Source organism: Schistocerca nitens, chromosome 4, assembly GCF_023898315.1.
Source record: "Schistocerca nitens isolate TAMUIC-IGC-003100 chromosome 4, iqSchNite1.1, whole genome shotgun sequence".
Classification (NCBI taxonomy): domain Eukaryota; kingdom Metazoa; phylum Arthropoda; class Insecta; order Orthoptera; family Acrididae; genus Schistocerca; species Schistocerca nitens.
The window spans coordinates 921,395,536-921,412,143 of NC_064617.1; positions in this window are offsets into that span (position 1 = coordinate 921,395,536).

Sequence of the window (16,608 nt, forward strand, 5' to 3'; positions counted from 1 at the left end):
CTGAGAAAACTGTCATACTTTTAGTCTACATCATCAGTTGGTTCTATGCCACACTGCACCCTTTTTAGTATACTATGAAAAACCCTTATGTTGTTTGTATTAATAAGTCTTCTTTGTACATATTTTTCAGTGACTGTGTATTTTTTATTGTTGTCATTCCTTATCATCTTTTTTAAAGCCATATGGTCAGAAAAACCTGTATCTGTTACTTCAGTATTGTAATCACACCTTTGTTTGTTGGTAAAAATCTGATCAGAGTTAAACAGATTTAATAATTGTACCTTGTTCATATTACTTTTGTTAAAATTAATGTTAAAGTCACCAAGAACTATTTTGCATTTTGACCTGCCTCTCAATTCATCATAGATGCAAGCAATGATAGTTTGACAGTCTGTAAGTTCACAAAAACATTCAAAATCTTTTTTTGCACACTTCACCTTGCTAAGTTTTACCTCTTTAGATTAAACATTACTTCTAACATATATGCATACACCTCAACATTTATAAGTTTGCCTGCAAAAGCTACTTATTAAGTCAAAGTCTCGTATGTTCGCTGCACAAACATGAGTGCCCTGAAGCCAGTGGTCATTGATACACAGCACAGAAACCTCCTTATGATTAGAGTTTAAAATGACTTCCAACTAACGCATGTTGTTGCCTAGTCCTTGTACATTCTGCTACAGCAAAGTCAAGCCACCTATTTGGTGCACAGCTCACCTTAGTGTTCCCTTCAGGTTTTGAACATGTCTGACACACTTCAGGCTTGTTCAGTGTTACACGTTTCCCTGATCTGGTTCTGAGAAATATGTTCAAAATTGCTGATAGAAGATAATTTGTTATTTACCATACTAAGTATTTTTTGGGCCAGCATTGTCTTTCCTATTCCACTTAGGCCATGACCATGTCTTGTCTGACAAGTTCTCGAGCAGTTACAATTGTCAGATGGTTCATAGTTACAACTGATACATTCCTTACTATCTAAAAGCATTACATTTTTAAACTGCTTGCAAATTGTTTCAAAATACTAGTAGTTCAGTAATTTCTCTGTTTACACATGATGTTTCAATTAAATCGTAATGGTGAGTTATTTTAAATAATATAACATTTGTGTTTTTTAACTTGCCCAGTGTTGTCTTCAGAGCTGTTGTTGCTGCTGCTCTTTCATTATATTATACATCATTGGCACCTCATATAAGAACTGCAAAGTCACTCCTCGACAAATTACTGCATTCTTCAGTGTTGGCAAGGATCTGTCTGAATCTTGCTCCAGGTTTCACTATGCCTTCAATTTTAACGCTTTTTTGAGTTGTCAGGGTCTTCGTTTTTGTAGCCTTCCCTCTTCCAAAACCATCAGAGTAGATTCTGATGTGTGTATTTTTTCTCTTCGTGTTTCTTGACTCTATGTTCCATCTTGTTCTTTATCTGATACATTTGATAGATTGTTTGTTTTATTCAATTTCAAAACAGTCACCATCAAATCTGTGTTGCTGCAAGATTTTTTGCTGTGGTTTTTATTCGATGATTGAAATACATTTGCGCTTTTTGTGCCACAATCCATGTTGTTCTGCTTCGTGTGTTTGGCTTCAGATGTGATTGAGTGAATTTAATTATCTTCAGGTCCATTATAATCGGGTATGTTACATTCTTTAGGCCTAATAGTTTTCAACCTACATTCGTCACAGTTCCAGTTTTTTATGATTATCTCCCGTCCCTTTAGTGAGGGATCTACTATTGCACATCGAAAATGAATTATCTTTCCACATTTCGTGCACGCAACACCACTTCTCACAGTTTTCTGGCATTTTCGACAATGTTTATTGGTCCTGTCGCCTGTATTTTTACTATTCAAGTTTTCTGTTACCACATCACTGTATAATCGAGATTCACACTGTTGTTTTTGTTGTTTAAGTTCATAATTTTTTAGTTTTAACCCACGAATTTCATTTAATGGAAACGCTATACTGTCGTTTTTAGTGTCTTTTCTATTTACACTTTCGTGCATTTCGTCTTTACAGCAATTCAATCAGTACCAAGTCTTCCGCTTTGAACTTAAATTTGCACACTTATAGAGGTAAACTGTTTCACATTTTAGACACATTATTCTTTTGCCAGTGCGTTTTTCACAATGGCACAATGTTATTGTTGACAGTCCACACATAAAGGATTGTTACTACTTTCTATATACAGGGATTTAAGATTGAAACTCTCTCTGCAATGCACTAGATTTGTGGCAATTTATTGCAAGCACAGACATCTGTACAGACATCTATGGAGATAGATTGATGTGTGTGGACAGGCTTTCATTATTTCCTACTTTCCCTTACCATTCGCGATTGGCCAGTAAACTTACATATGAGCTGTAATTGCTCTTATTTTCTCTTTGTGGCCATTTCACAAGATATGTGTGGGAGGAAGTAATGTCACCTGTCGCTGCTTGGAATGTACACTCTCGTAATTTCAACAGTACATCTCCCTGTGATACACAACACCTTTGCCACTGGAGCCTGTTGAGCATCTCTGTAACACTGTCAAACTTACGAAACAGTCTCTTGAGGAAATGTGCCGCACTCCGTTGGTTCTTCTTTACCCCAGTAAGGGTCGCAAACTGGTAAGCAATACCCAAGAATCGGTCTTACAAGTATTTTTAAGCCACTTCTTTCATGGCTGAATTACATTTCGTTAAGATTCTTCCATTGGCTCTCAGTCTGGCAACTACTTCTCTTGAAATTAGTTTTATGTGGTCACTCCACTTTATGTCACTCTCAACACTTACATCTAGGTACTTCATGGTTCTTTCTGTCAGTGTAAATAGGAGAACCCCTTGAAAAAAGTTGAAAAAATAAGACCTAAAGTCTCTTTTTGGAGCATTCTGGATGCCTAGGACCATGTATTTCATTGGCACATAAATCTCCAAAAGTGTGCCAATTTAAGCCGGGATTAAAAAATATTTTGCGATTTCTGAGTATGAAACATGAGTTAGATAATGTGAACATTTAAACTTATCGAGAGTGTGTCTATGACTGTTATGTATTATGTCCTAAACAAATGTGGAAACTATCTCAAACTGAATAATTTTTCAAACTAAACTCTGCTTAATTTTGATTGGAAATGTAGATAAAGGCTACTACATCCACGATTTTATTAGTTTATTTTTGAAACCTTACAAATACATTTAAAAACACAACACCCTTAATTATTATTGCACGAGAAATTTAGTAGACGTAAATAGTAAAGCTTTGATAAATTCGTTTAACGGTGTCATTTTTTGCCAATTAAGACTTTAAAAAATTTAAATAGCTTTTCAAAAATTTTTGGGGTGACGCCCATGGTTACTGTTCCCAGATATTTATTGTGTAATTGAATAACAATGGACTTTGGCTATTTATGTGCAGTGCATTACACTTACTTACGTTCAGCGTGAAGTGACAGTCCCTGCATCAGTCAACGAACCTCCTCAGGTCTTACTGCATTTATTTAGTCCTCTGGCTTTGCAACTTTTCTGTAGCTGACGGCTTCATCCGTGAATGGCCTCATGGAGTTCTGTTGATATCCGTGTTTATATATATTGTAAACAGTAAAGTGATTTGTGCAATTACACGCAACCGACTGTAATGTGTCCTATCTTAGAAACAGTTCTTATCTAGTGTTCCGCACGTTTGTAAAAGCGGAAATCTTATATGATCTAACGATCTTTCCTTCATGGGGGACCACAGTCACATAATTTTTTTGAAAAAAAATTCTGCCATTTGACTATTAATTGTTCATTTATTTTACACAGTCATGATTTCGGTTTTTCAGCCATTCGTAAGTAAATATTGGATTGTTAAAATATGTCACCATACAGGTCAGACATATTTTAATATTTGAACATGCACTTGAGAATGGCTATAAGGCCGAAATCATGTTTGCGTAAAATAAATGAGCAATAAACTGTCACATGGCGGAGATTTCTTTCAAAAAACCTTTCAAGATCGCTTTGTTGTACATCTGCCTGTCTGTCCAACCGATATGACATTTTTTTCCAGGAACGGTTGACGTATCAAATTGAATTTTATGTCACATACTAAGATCTATGGACCCTTGGTGGTAACTTTCTAAGTCAATGCAATCAAAAGATACCGCCATTTATGAAGTACAGTTTGATACTAGCAAACTCTTTCATGAAACCGTGTAGGGTACTTTCCGCTGAACTGTATTCATGCAGCTCGGCAAGAAGAAAAATTTCACAGTGCAAGTAGGGGAAAAATCCGAAAAATGTTGATTTGTAATTACATCACACGAAAAAAAGTGTCATTTGTTATCCGACTGTCAGTCTGTTAAGACCCCATTACCCTACCTCAGAAATTACAACAGCAACTGCAAAGTTACACACAAAATTTAAACACAAAATTGAAACATTCTCGAAAATCTTGGTATTCATGGGAATAATATCTTATCAGCCTCGATATCGATCAGAGCCAAAAATCGTCGAGATTTAGCATTCACGGTAGGATGAACTATCAATATTCTTTATAGTGGGCTACTCCCAAAATTACATTTTATTCTGTCGATATCGTCACATTAAGAATAACTTGTTGAGTCCCACTTGCTATGAATTCCCGAAGCCAGTTATTCTTCAGCCCATTTACTGATGAAATGGTAGAAATTAGGTATCGAAGTATCTACATATAGTTTAATTATAGGTCGCGTCTGCTTTTATATTAAATTGTGTTGCCATACAACACAGCTTACCATGAGTTGTTAGCAGTTTATATTATTACTTGAATGATACGTGACGAGTTCACTGTAATGAGATTAGCATGTACTAGTACACATATATTAAATGCATAGTAAAAGTCAATTTTAATGGCTGATAGCACTCAACACTTTTTAAATTTCATCACCGTTTTTCTTTCATTATTGGATAAACCAGGTCACTAGTTAATGATTTAAAAGTTTATAAATCAGATCCTAACAATCCCGCTCTCATGATAACTAGTTATACGTCTTAACACATTGGCATTAAACATTTTATAACATCACTTAACTGTTTACTTCATAAAGCCGGCGGTCAACGCGTTCCCTTGCACCCGCATTCTTCGTGCAAGACCTTTCATGATAACCGACCACGCGCGATACGCTCTACTGCCCAAGCACTTCCGGGCATTTAGAAAGCGCTCGATAATATGAAAACGATACGTAGTGAACCCACGCAACATCTTTTCATTTGAGCACCAAACGAAACAAACTAACTCACCAATCAAATGACCAGAATCGCCAGATACTGTAATGTTACCGAGAGAAAACTTATGTAGAGCAATAAAATATAATTTACTACCTATAACATCACTAATAGACTTCAAATTAAATAGGCGCCACGTTTGTGTAATTTCGTCTGACGTATTTTGACAGACAAGTATGTAATAATGGTCGTCATACAGATGCAAACACTTTTTGGCCAATATCGCTGATGCCGGCCTAGCGAAATTGAAAATATTTTCAATAATCATTTTTTAAATGTTGTGGAGAAAATAGGATCTAGATCTTCACTAGAAGAGGCAAGGCTACTAATAGAAGAGGCCATACCCGTGCAGTTTGAAACAACTGTAATTTCACCAACCTCTCCCTCTGAAATCAGTAAAATAATAAACTCACTGAAAAGTAAAAGCTCTTACGGAATTGATGGCATTTCCAGCAAGGTAATTAAAGCTTGTTCCCAACAGATAAGTAGGATTCTCAGCCACGTATGTAATAGCTCTATGGAGCAGGGTGTTTTCCCCGATAGACTGAAATATGCCATTGTAAAACCATTGCATAAAAAGGGGGATACGTCGGATGTGAACAACTACTGCCCAATCTCTCTTCTGACAGCTCTATCAAAAATTTTTGAGAAAGTAATGTATTCAGGAGTAGCCTCCCATATTTGAAAAAATAAAGTACTAACAAAATGTCAGTTCGGTTTTCAGAAAGGCTTTTCAACAGAAAATGCTATATACGCTTTCACTGATCAAATATTAAATGCTCTGAATAACCGGACATCACCCATTGGTATTTTTTGTGATCTCTCAAAGGCCTTTGGTTGTTTAAATCATTGAATTCTTTTAGATAAGCTAAATCATTATGGTTTGAGGGGGGCAGTGCACAAATGGTTTAATTCATACTTAACTGGAAGAATGCAGAAAGTTGAAATAAGTGGTCCATGTAATGTTAAAACAACAGCTGATTCCTCAAACTGGGGGGGCTATCAAGTACGGGGTCCCACAGGGTTCGGTCTTAGGTCCTTTACTGTTCTTGATATACATTAATGACTTACCATTCCACATTGATGAATATGCAAAGTTAGTTCTTTTTGCTGATGATACAAGTATAGTAATAACATCCAAAAACCAAGAACTAAGTGATGTAATTGTAAATGATGTTTTTCACAAAATTATTCAGTGGTTCTCAGCATACGGGCTCTCTTTAAATTTTGATAAAACACAGTATATACAGTTCCGTACAGTAATTGGCACAACTCCAGTAATAAATATAGACTTTGAACAGAAGTCTGTAGCTAAGGTAGAATTTTCAAAATTTTTAGGTGTGTCCATTGATGAGAGGTTAAACTGGAAGCAACACATTGATGGTCTGCTGAAACGTCTGAGTTCAGCTACGTATGTTATTAGGGTTATTGCAAATTTTGGTGATAAGAATCTCAGTAAATTAGCTTACTATGCCTACTTTCATTCACTGCTTTCGTATGGCATCATATTCTGGGGTAATTCATCATTGAGTAGAAAAGTATTCATTGCTCAAAAACGTGTAATCAGAATAATTGCTGGAGCCCACCCACGGTCATCCTGCAGACATCTATTTAAGGATCTAGGGATCCTCACAGTAACCTCACAGTATATATATTCACTTATGAAATTTGTTGTTAATAATCCAGCCCAGTTCAAAAGTAATAGCAGTGTGCATAGCTATAACACCAGGAGAAAGGATGATCTTCACTATGCAGGGTTGAATCTGACTTTGGCACAGAAAGGGGTAAATTATGCTGCCACAAAAGTCTTTGGTCACCTACCAAACAGCATCAAAAGCCTGACAGATAGCCAACTAACATTTAAAAATAAGTTAAAAGAATTTCTAAATGACAACTCCTTCTACTCATTGGCTGAATTTTTAGATATAAATTAAGGGGGGGGGGGACTTAAACATTAGTGTCATGCAATATTTTGTGTAATGTAATATCTTGTACAGACATCTTTTATTAACCGACACGTTCCACATCATTACGAAGTGTCGTATTCATGATCTATGGAACAAGTATTAATCTAATCTAATCTGTAAACCACGGAATTCATTTTGTGCTCACATATTAGGATCTTTTTGCAATACCAAAAGCTCCCTCTTGGTGTCAACATCTATTCCCCAAATAGGGTTCTTGTGAAATTTATTTAACTCTGTTCATTCATGTGATCCAGAGGATAGTAAATAACAGCTCGCAGGTGATACTACATGTCTTCTTTCTGGAAGGCATTCAAGTCAGTTACGCATTGTCGTATAGTGCTCAAAATACAATTGCTGTTCTGTGGCTCTGTGTCGGGCAAGATAAACCTCCTGCTGGAATGACACAAGATTAAATTGATCTTCAGGTCTCCAATGAAAATCCAGCAATTACTGAGCCCAGTTAAAGGAACAGCAGGTCACAGAACACCTGGGGTCTACAAGATACCTTGAAAGTATGGCCAGTCTTACGTCAGGCAAACAGTATGTACTGTGGAACAACACAGGAAGGACTGTCAGAGGTTTTATTGCCTACGCTACCACGAGAAATTTGCTTTACCTGAGCAAGCTCTAGAAACCGGACACCAGATAAAATTTCACAAAATGTCTACCGTGACTTGCACAAATGGCTTTTGGGATTGTGCACTTTCAGAAGCCACTGAAATAAAAATTACCAATAACAACCTAAATAGAGGTGGTGGCCTGCAGCTCAGCAAGGCGGTGATCACACAGTTGAAGTGTGCGCATTGATTGCCGAGTCAACATATAAATGCTCATATATGGTGAGGCCACAGGCACAATGATGTCACAGCCGGCAGCTAGTGTATATAAGGGGCGTACCAGTAACCCACTGGCAGTCACCATTTGTCACTGGCCCAGGAGTACTTGACCAAAAGCTTGTGCAATTTTAATTACTTGATGTGGTTTGAAACCCAAGAACTTTTTATTCAAGGTTAGTGTGACAAGACTCTGCATTCTTATATAACTATATTTATTTTTTGATAATTTAATTTTGTTAGTTAAGACCAAAAACTGTGGTGGTATATCTATCACCCTCAGCTCTTTAATGAGCTGCAAATTATGGTGGTAAGTGCATTTCCAATTTCTATTTTGTCATGTGTTGCCATTACACACGAAAAAAATAAATAAAGATAAAAAATAGTGTTTTGTGTTTCCACTTCTCAAGTTTCCAATTGAACAAATGTTCAAATGATTGTCATATTTTTTAAAAATTTTCCATCAAACTGGAGAAAGCATAGTTAGATAGGAGCAGCATGTGTGTTTTGTTCTTTTGTCTCGAGCTTTTGCAGAACACTTTTGGCACTGTCTGTATGTTTCTCCAAAATAAGTATATGATGATCTACTTGTGCCAGTCAAACAGGATTAGTACAGTATTCTTCTTAGTTATAACACGGAATATTTGCTCGAGTACATTCAATACTGAAGTACGGTATCATTTTCTGGGGAAATGTACATCAGGCCGTAACAGTTTTCAGGAAACGAAAGGCAATTATAAGAATAATGAAACAAGTGAGCAGCAGAAAATCATGCAAACCTTTCTTTAAAGATCTAAAGATCCTACCCCTTCCCTGCATTTATATACTGGAAGTAGTCACGCATGTCAAAAAAAGCATACTGAGAAAAGAAAACTTTTTTCCTCAAAACAAAAGTGTCCATGATTACAGTACCAGGTCAGACAGTGACATACATGTTAATCATTGTAACACCACATTATGCCAAAAAGGTGTATATCATGCAGGAACAAAACTTTACAACAGATTACCAAGACAGATAAAATCTCTTACTGAACTACAAAGCTTACATAAGTCTGTGACATCCTACATTCTGAAAAACTGCTACTATTCAATCTCTCAGTATCTTATGCAAGAAAAAATGTAATTTGTATCTTTAATTGTAGAAATAAGTTATAAATATACAGTATGTCAAAATTTGTAATTATTAACTGTATAGATCCAATTTGTCATAAAAATTTATAAAATGTATGTTTGACATTTGAAAATCCAATAGCTAAAAAGGTTTTCTGTCCAATATCCTGTGTACAATATATGTACTTAAAAGAGATTTATATGGACAAATAAATAAATAAATAAATATGAGCAGCGTGATGTCGGACACATCCAGGGGTGGTAAGACATAATGTATTCCCAAAAACATAGTAACATCGTTAAGTTGGTGGTAAGTATGCTTCCCAAAACCTACGAAAGAAAGGCATTCTTCCCATGTATCATGGAGAAATTACTTTGGTGGTCAGCATGCTTCTCAAGGGCCTTTAAAACAAATGTTATTAGGTGGTGTGTACACTTCCCACAACCCTAAAAACTATGTGACACAACAAGAAGAAACTACAACTGGTGCAGCAGACCACCACTTGATGGCAGTAGTGTACAGAAGTGGTACAACACATTTCCATATATGCAGAAAAGAAATAGTTACTGGTAAGTATTTTTCTCATGGCCGTGCTGTAGCTTTTAGTTTCCCACCATCACATGCGTGCAGATCATGGATATCATACAGCAAGCTGAAGTTCTTACTATGATTGTCCATAAGTTCATATCTATTATTTAGTGGTCAGTTACCTGTACTGACAATAAGGTAGAACGCATTTACCTTAAAGAAGCATTACACTAAATTTTAATCAATAGGTTCATCATTAACTCATGAGTAAATTGGTTCTTCACTCTCCTGGGACAAATTTGTTTTTGTTTTTGCAAACCTGAATGAGATCCAAGTTTGTCGGCAAGCACTTTTGCATCCACTATCACACTATTAACACCCTCTTCTGATTTCATATTCTTCAAAACTTACCAATACTTTCAACAATCTCCCCAAAGAGCTGCAGTTGACCCTCAACATAAATAAAAGTAATACACTGTGTAAACATTGCCGAAAAATTATTGGAAACACTAAAAACTGAAAAAGTCTGAGTGCTCCAGTGAAGATGCCCTGCAGTGAAACAACCACATAAAGCTAGTTACACAAGATGATGCTGGACTGGGATTCAGTGGGACATTCCAAGGAAATGTAATTCATCCAGGGAAGATGCAGCATACAAAAATTTTCATTCATCCAATTATTGACAAATGTTCATCAATCTGGCCATCTTACCAGGTAGGGTTAATAGAGGAGGTAGGAAAGATCCTCAGAATAGTGGAGCGTTTCATTCTACGTTCATTTAGCAAGGACAAGTGAGTCACAGAAATACTCACTAACATCGCAGGTGATACAAGAAAGGTGGTGTACAATGTTTGGTCACTTGCCGATGCACATTAGTTTCTAATAACACAGCAGAATGTGAACATATGTTTGCTTTAGTGTTGTATTCATCACAGAATAAGAACATTTTTCTTCTCTTTTTCTGTACACACTTCTCAAAGGCCGTGGAATGTTTGAGAAAATCGATAGCCTAGACTTAACTTTCTACTGTACAACTGCACATTTACTATGACTGAAAAATGAAAGTGACAGAGAATATACTTACCACAACATCAATGTGTGCTGATAAAAAATTTTTGTTGCAAGTTCACTCATGATTTGACAAATTGTATCGGGTGTATAAAAGGAGATGTGCAGGACGCAGACTTCATTTTTCAATACGATCCCCTATCTGGAAAGGCATAGTTTTGGTGCTGTGCATGTTTGATAATAGTGATTTCAATATTTTGTTCTTATTATTTATTTATTTATTTCAGATCCTCCATATTCTGTTAAAGTGCGTTGTTTGGATGTAGGATGAGTCAAAAAATAGGTTCAGTCACCAATAGTATAATACAGAAGATAATTATCATGTTATTTTACAATCCCTCCATGAACCATGGACCTTGCCGTTGGTGGGGAGGCTTGTGTGCCTCAGCGATACAGATGGCCGTACCGTAGGTGCAACCACAACGGAGGGGTATCTATTGAGAGGCCAGACAAACATGTGGTTCCTGAAGAGGAGCAGCAGCCTTTTCAGTAGTTGCAGGGGCAACAGTCTGGATGATTGACTGATCTGGCCTTGTAACATTAACCAAAACGGCCTTGCTGTGCTGGTACTGCGAACGGCTGAAAGCAAGGGGAAACTACAGCTGTAATTTTTCCCGAGGACATGCAGCTTTACTGTATGTTAAATGATGATGGTGTCCTCTTGGGTAAAATATTCCGGAGGTAAAATAGTCCCCCATTCGGATCTCCAGGCGGGGACTACTCAAGAGGACGTCATTATCAGGAGAAAGAAAACTGGCATTCTACGGATCGGAGCGTGGAATGTCAGATCCTTTAATGGGGCGGGTAGGTTAGAAAATTTAAAAAGGGAAATGGATAGGTTAAAGTTAGATATAGTGGGAATTAGTGAAGTTCGGTGGCAGGAGGAACAAGACTTTTGCTCAGGTGATTATAGGGTTATAAATACAAAATCAAATAGGGGTAATGCAGGAGTAGGTTTAATAATGAATAAAAAAATAGGAGTGCGGGTTAGCTACTACAAACGGCATAGTGAACGCATTATTGTGGCCAAGATAGACACAAAGCCCATGCCTACTACAGCAGTACAAGTTTATATGCCAACTAGCTCTGCAGATGATGAAGAAATTGATGAAATGTATGACGAGATAAAAGAAATTATCCAGGTAGTGAATGGAGACGAAAATTTAATAGTCATGGGTGACTGGAATTTGTCAGTAGGAAAAGGGAGAGAAGGAAACATAGTAGGTGAATATGGATTGGGGGGAAGAAATGAAAGAGGAAGCCGCCTTGTAGAATTTTGCACAGAGCATAACTTAATCATAGCTAACACTTGGTTCAAGAATCATAAAAGAAGGTTGTATACCTGGAAGAATCCTGGAGATACTAAAAGGTATCAGATAGATTATATAATGGTAAGACAGAGATTTAGGAACCAGGTTTTAAATTGTAAGACATTTCCAGGGGCAGATGTGGATTCTGACCACAATCTATTGGTTATGAGCTGCAGATTGAAACTGAAGAAACTGCAAAAAGGTGGGAATTTAAGGAGATGGGATCTGGATAAACTGAAAGAACCAGAGGTTGTAGAGAGTTTCAGGGAGAGCATAAGGGAACAATTGACAGGAATGGGGGAAAGAAATACAGTAGAAGAAGAATGGGTAGCTCTGAGGGATGAAGTAGTGAAGGCAGCAGAGGATCAAGTAGGTAAAAAGACGAGGGCTAATAGAAATCCTTGGGTAACAGAAGAAATATTGAATTTAATTGATGAAAGGAGAAAATATAAAAATGCAGTAAATGAAGCAGGCAAAAAGGAATACAAATGTCTCAAAAATGAGATCGACAGGAAGTGCAAAATGGCTAAGCAGGGATGGCTAGAGGACAAATGTAAGGATGTAGAGGCTTGTCTCACTAGGGGTAAGATAGATACTGCCTACAGGAAAATTAAAGAGACCTTTGGAGAGAAGAGAACCACTTGTATGAATATCAAGAGCTCAGATGGAAACCCAGTTCTAAGCAAAGAAGGGAAAGCAGAAAGGTGGAAGGAGTATATAGAGGGTTTATTTATACAAGAGCGATGTACTTGAGGACAATATTATCGAAATGGAAGAGGATGTAGATGAAGATGAAATGGGAGATAAGATACTGCGTGAAGAGTTTGACAGAGCACTGAAAGACCTGAGTCGAAACAAGGCCCCGGGAGTAGACAACATTCCATTAGAACTACTGATGGCCTTGGGAGAGCCAGTCATGACAAAACTCTACCATCTGGTGAGCAAGATGTATGAGACAGGCGAAATACCCACAGACTTCAAGAAGAATATAATAATTCCAATCCCAAAGAAATCAGGCGTTGACAGATGTGAAAATTACCGAACTATCAGTTTAATAAGTCACAGCTGCAAAATACTAACGCGAATTCTTTACAGACGAATGGAAAAACTGGTAGAAGCGGACCTCGGGGAAGATCAGTTTGGATTCCGTAGAAATGTTGGAACATGTGAGGCAATACTAACCTTTCGACTTATCTTAGAAGAAAGATTAAGAAAAGGCAAACCTATGTTTCTAGCATTTGTAGACTTAGAGAAAGCTTTTGAAAACGTTAACTGGAATACTCTCTTCCAAATTCTGAAGGTGGCAGGGGTAAAATACAGGGAGCGAAAGGCTATTTACAATTTGTAGAGAAACCAGATGGCAGTTATCAGAGTCGAGGGGCATGAAAGGGAAGCAGTGGTTGGGAAAGGAGTGAGACAGGGTTGTAGCCTCTCCCCGATGTTATTCAATCTGTATATTGAGCAAGCAGTAAAGGAAACAAAAGAAAAATTCGGAGTAGGTATTAAAATTCATGGAGAAGAAGTAAAAACTTTGAGGTTCGCCGATGACATTGTAATTCTGTCAGAGACAGCAAAGGACTTGGAAGAGCAGTTGAACGGAACAGAAAGGAGGATATAAGATGAACATCAACAAAAGGAAAACGAGGATAATGGAATGTAGTCAAATTAAATCGGGCGATGCTGAGGGAATTAGATTAGGAAATGAGACACTTAAAGTAGTAAAGGAGTTTTGCTATTTAGGGAGTAACATAACTGATGATGGTCGAAGTAGAGAGGATGTAAAATGTAGACTGGCAATGGCAAGGAAATCGTTTCTGAAGTAGAGAAATTTGTTAACATCGAGTATAGATTTAAGTATCAGTAAGTCGTTTCTGAAAGTATTTGTACGGAGTGTAGCCATGTATGGAAGTGAAACATGGACGATAACCAGTTTGGACAAGAAGAGAATCGAAGCTTTCGAAATGTGGTGCTACATAAGAATGCTGAAGATGAGGTGGGTAGATCACGTAACTAATGAGGAGGTATTGAATAGGATTGGGGAGAAGAGAAGTTTGTGGCACAACTTGACTAGAAGAAGGGTTCGGTTGGTAGGACATGTTTTGAGGCATCAAGGGATCACAAATTTAGCAAAAAAAAAAATGGCTCTGAGCACTATGGGACTCAACTGCTGAGGTCATTAGTCCCCTAGAACTTAGAACTAGTTAAACCTAACTAACCTAAGGACATCACAAACATCCATGCCCGAGGCAGGATTCGAACCTGCGACCGTAGCGGTCTTGCGGTTCCAGACTGCAGCGCCTTTAACCGCACGGCCACTTCGGCCGGCACAAATTTAGCATTGGAGGGCAGTGTGGAGGGTAAAAATCGTAGAGGGAGACCAAGAGATCAATACACTAAGCAGATTCAGAAGGATGTAGGTTGCAGTAGGTACTGGGAGATGAAGAAGCTTGCACAGGATAGAGTAGCATGGAGAGCTGCATCAAACCAGTCTCAGGACTGAAGACAACAACAACAACATTTTACAATATTGAATGCAACATGAATAAATAAGACAGGCTAACAGATATGTAAAAGGGAACTAAGACTATATAAAAATAAACAACTATCAGTGAGTGTAAATACTCAATTAATAATTAATAGAATCTACTGAATAGCATTAGATTATGTTGTATTAAATACTTATCATTTATAGTCAGAAGTTGCTTTCCAAATCAGGAAACAAATTTCATGAACATTATATTACTGTGAATGGCACAGAGCTGCAGATTTGTCAGTAATTGATAGAACTCAGGAAGGGTTTAAATTTCAGGATTGAGAGCACTGAACACTTTGTGTTGGTGTAATGCACCCCGTTGTGCACCATGCTAGGTTCTTTAGTTCACAGTGTAGGTCAAGCTTTCTCCTTGTATAATGACAGTTATATGAGATGTTTGATTTGCTCAGTGACTGATTCTTAAAAAATAAATCACATCTGAAAGAATATATATTAGGACATTTTGTCAGAATTTTCTAAATAGGTATCTACATTAATGTCTAAGGTGAATCCTGCAAACAATTTTTACTACTCTCCTTTGAGTGGTGAAAATTTTCGTTCCTCCTGACTGATTATATATATAATGTTATACTGTAAGGTAGTAGTTAGCAGAAGCAACTTCAATTTGGTCCCATAGGAACTTACCACCACCACCATAGCAGAAGCAACTAAGTATGCAGTTTTGCATACTTTAGCAACTTCCACTCACTACTATCTTATGGCATTATATTCTGAGTAACCATAACCACTCACAAACAGCAAAAATATTCACCATTCAAAAGATACAGCATCAGCATCACAAATAAAAGTAATAATATGGACAAAATATATCTAAAAAGAAAGATGATGAGACTTACCAAACAAAAGCGCTGGCAGGTCGATAGACACACAAACAAACACAAATATACACACAAAATTCAAGCTTTCGCAACAATAATATGGACAGAATTATAGGCTATATTAGGCTTTTGTGGAAGGGGAAGAATATGATCATTTCGCTTAAGATTATTGTCAATATGTACACCTAAAAGCTTAGACTCCAAACTCACTAGGTATTGATCACTATGTTTACTGTTATCCTGTCCTTGCAATTTTTTGCTTGCATGGAAATGAATGAACTGTATTTTGTCTGCATTTAGATATAGTCCATTTGGTCAAAACTACTTTCGAACTTCACCAAATATGTTATTTGCAGTTGCCTCAAGCTTATTCTTTCCTCTTTTGTCAGCCTTTGTGGTCATGTCAGCAAAAAGTGTAAAATGATCACAAAGATGGCCTACATTGGGAGGTCATTAACAGACATGAGGAACGAAAAGGGTGCAAGTATGGAGCCCTGTGGGACTCTATAGTTGACAATGTGTCACTTAGATGATACAGGTTCAAATGGCTCTGAGCACTATGGGACTTAACATCTATGGTCATCAGTCCCCGATGATACAGGTGTTCCATCTGCTGTCTGTCATTCATATATGATTGAATCTACAACTCAGCTGACCCAATTACCCAAAATTCTGCCTTTTTTAAAAGAATGTCGTGGTTGTTGGAGTCAAAGATTTTGGAGAGATCACAAAAGATTCCAGTGGGAGACTTTCTTCTATTAATGGATCCTCAGATTTGGTTGGTAAATGAGAATGAAATATCGCTTGATATAGCCTATATAGCCTGTTGAGGCCAAATTGGTTTTTATTCAATAAGTTGTGGCTCTTGAGGTGGTTAACTAACTTTCTATGAACACGATTTTCTAGAATTATGGGTGAATCATATTAGAAGGGAAATTGGACAGTAATTAGTTACATTAATTCCATTTTATCAAGTGTTTTATTAAGAGGCTTGATGATACCATACTTACATGTATCTGGGACAGTTGCTTGTTGCAGTGTCACTAAAGATAAGTCACAGTATCCCATTTATAGTGTATTAACAGTGCTACTAAAGAATTTTGATAGATATTTCGTCAATATCAATTTTCATTTCCTTAAATACCTTCTCAATTTTATTTACGGTGACAGGAAACATCTGATTAGATTAGATTAATAC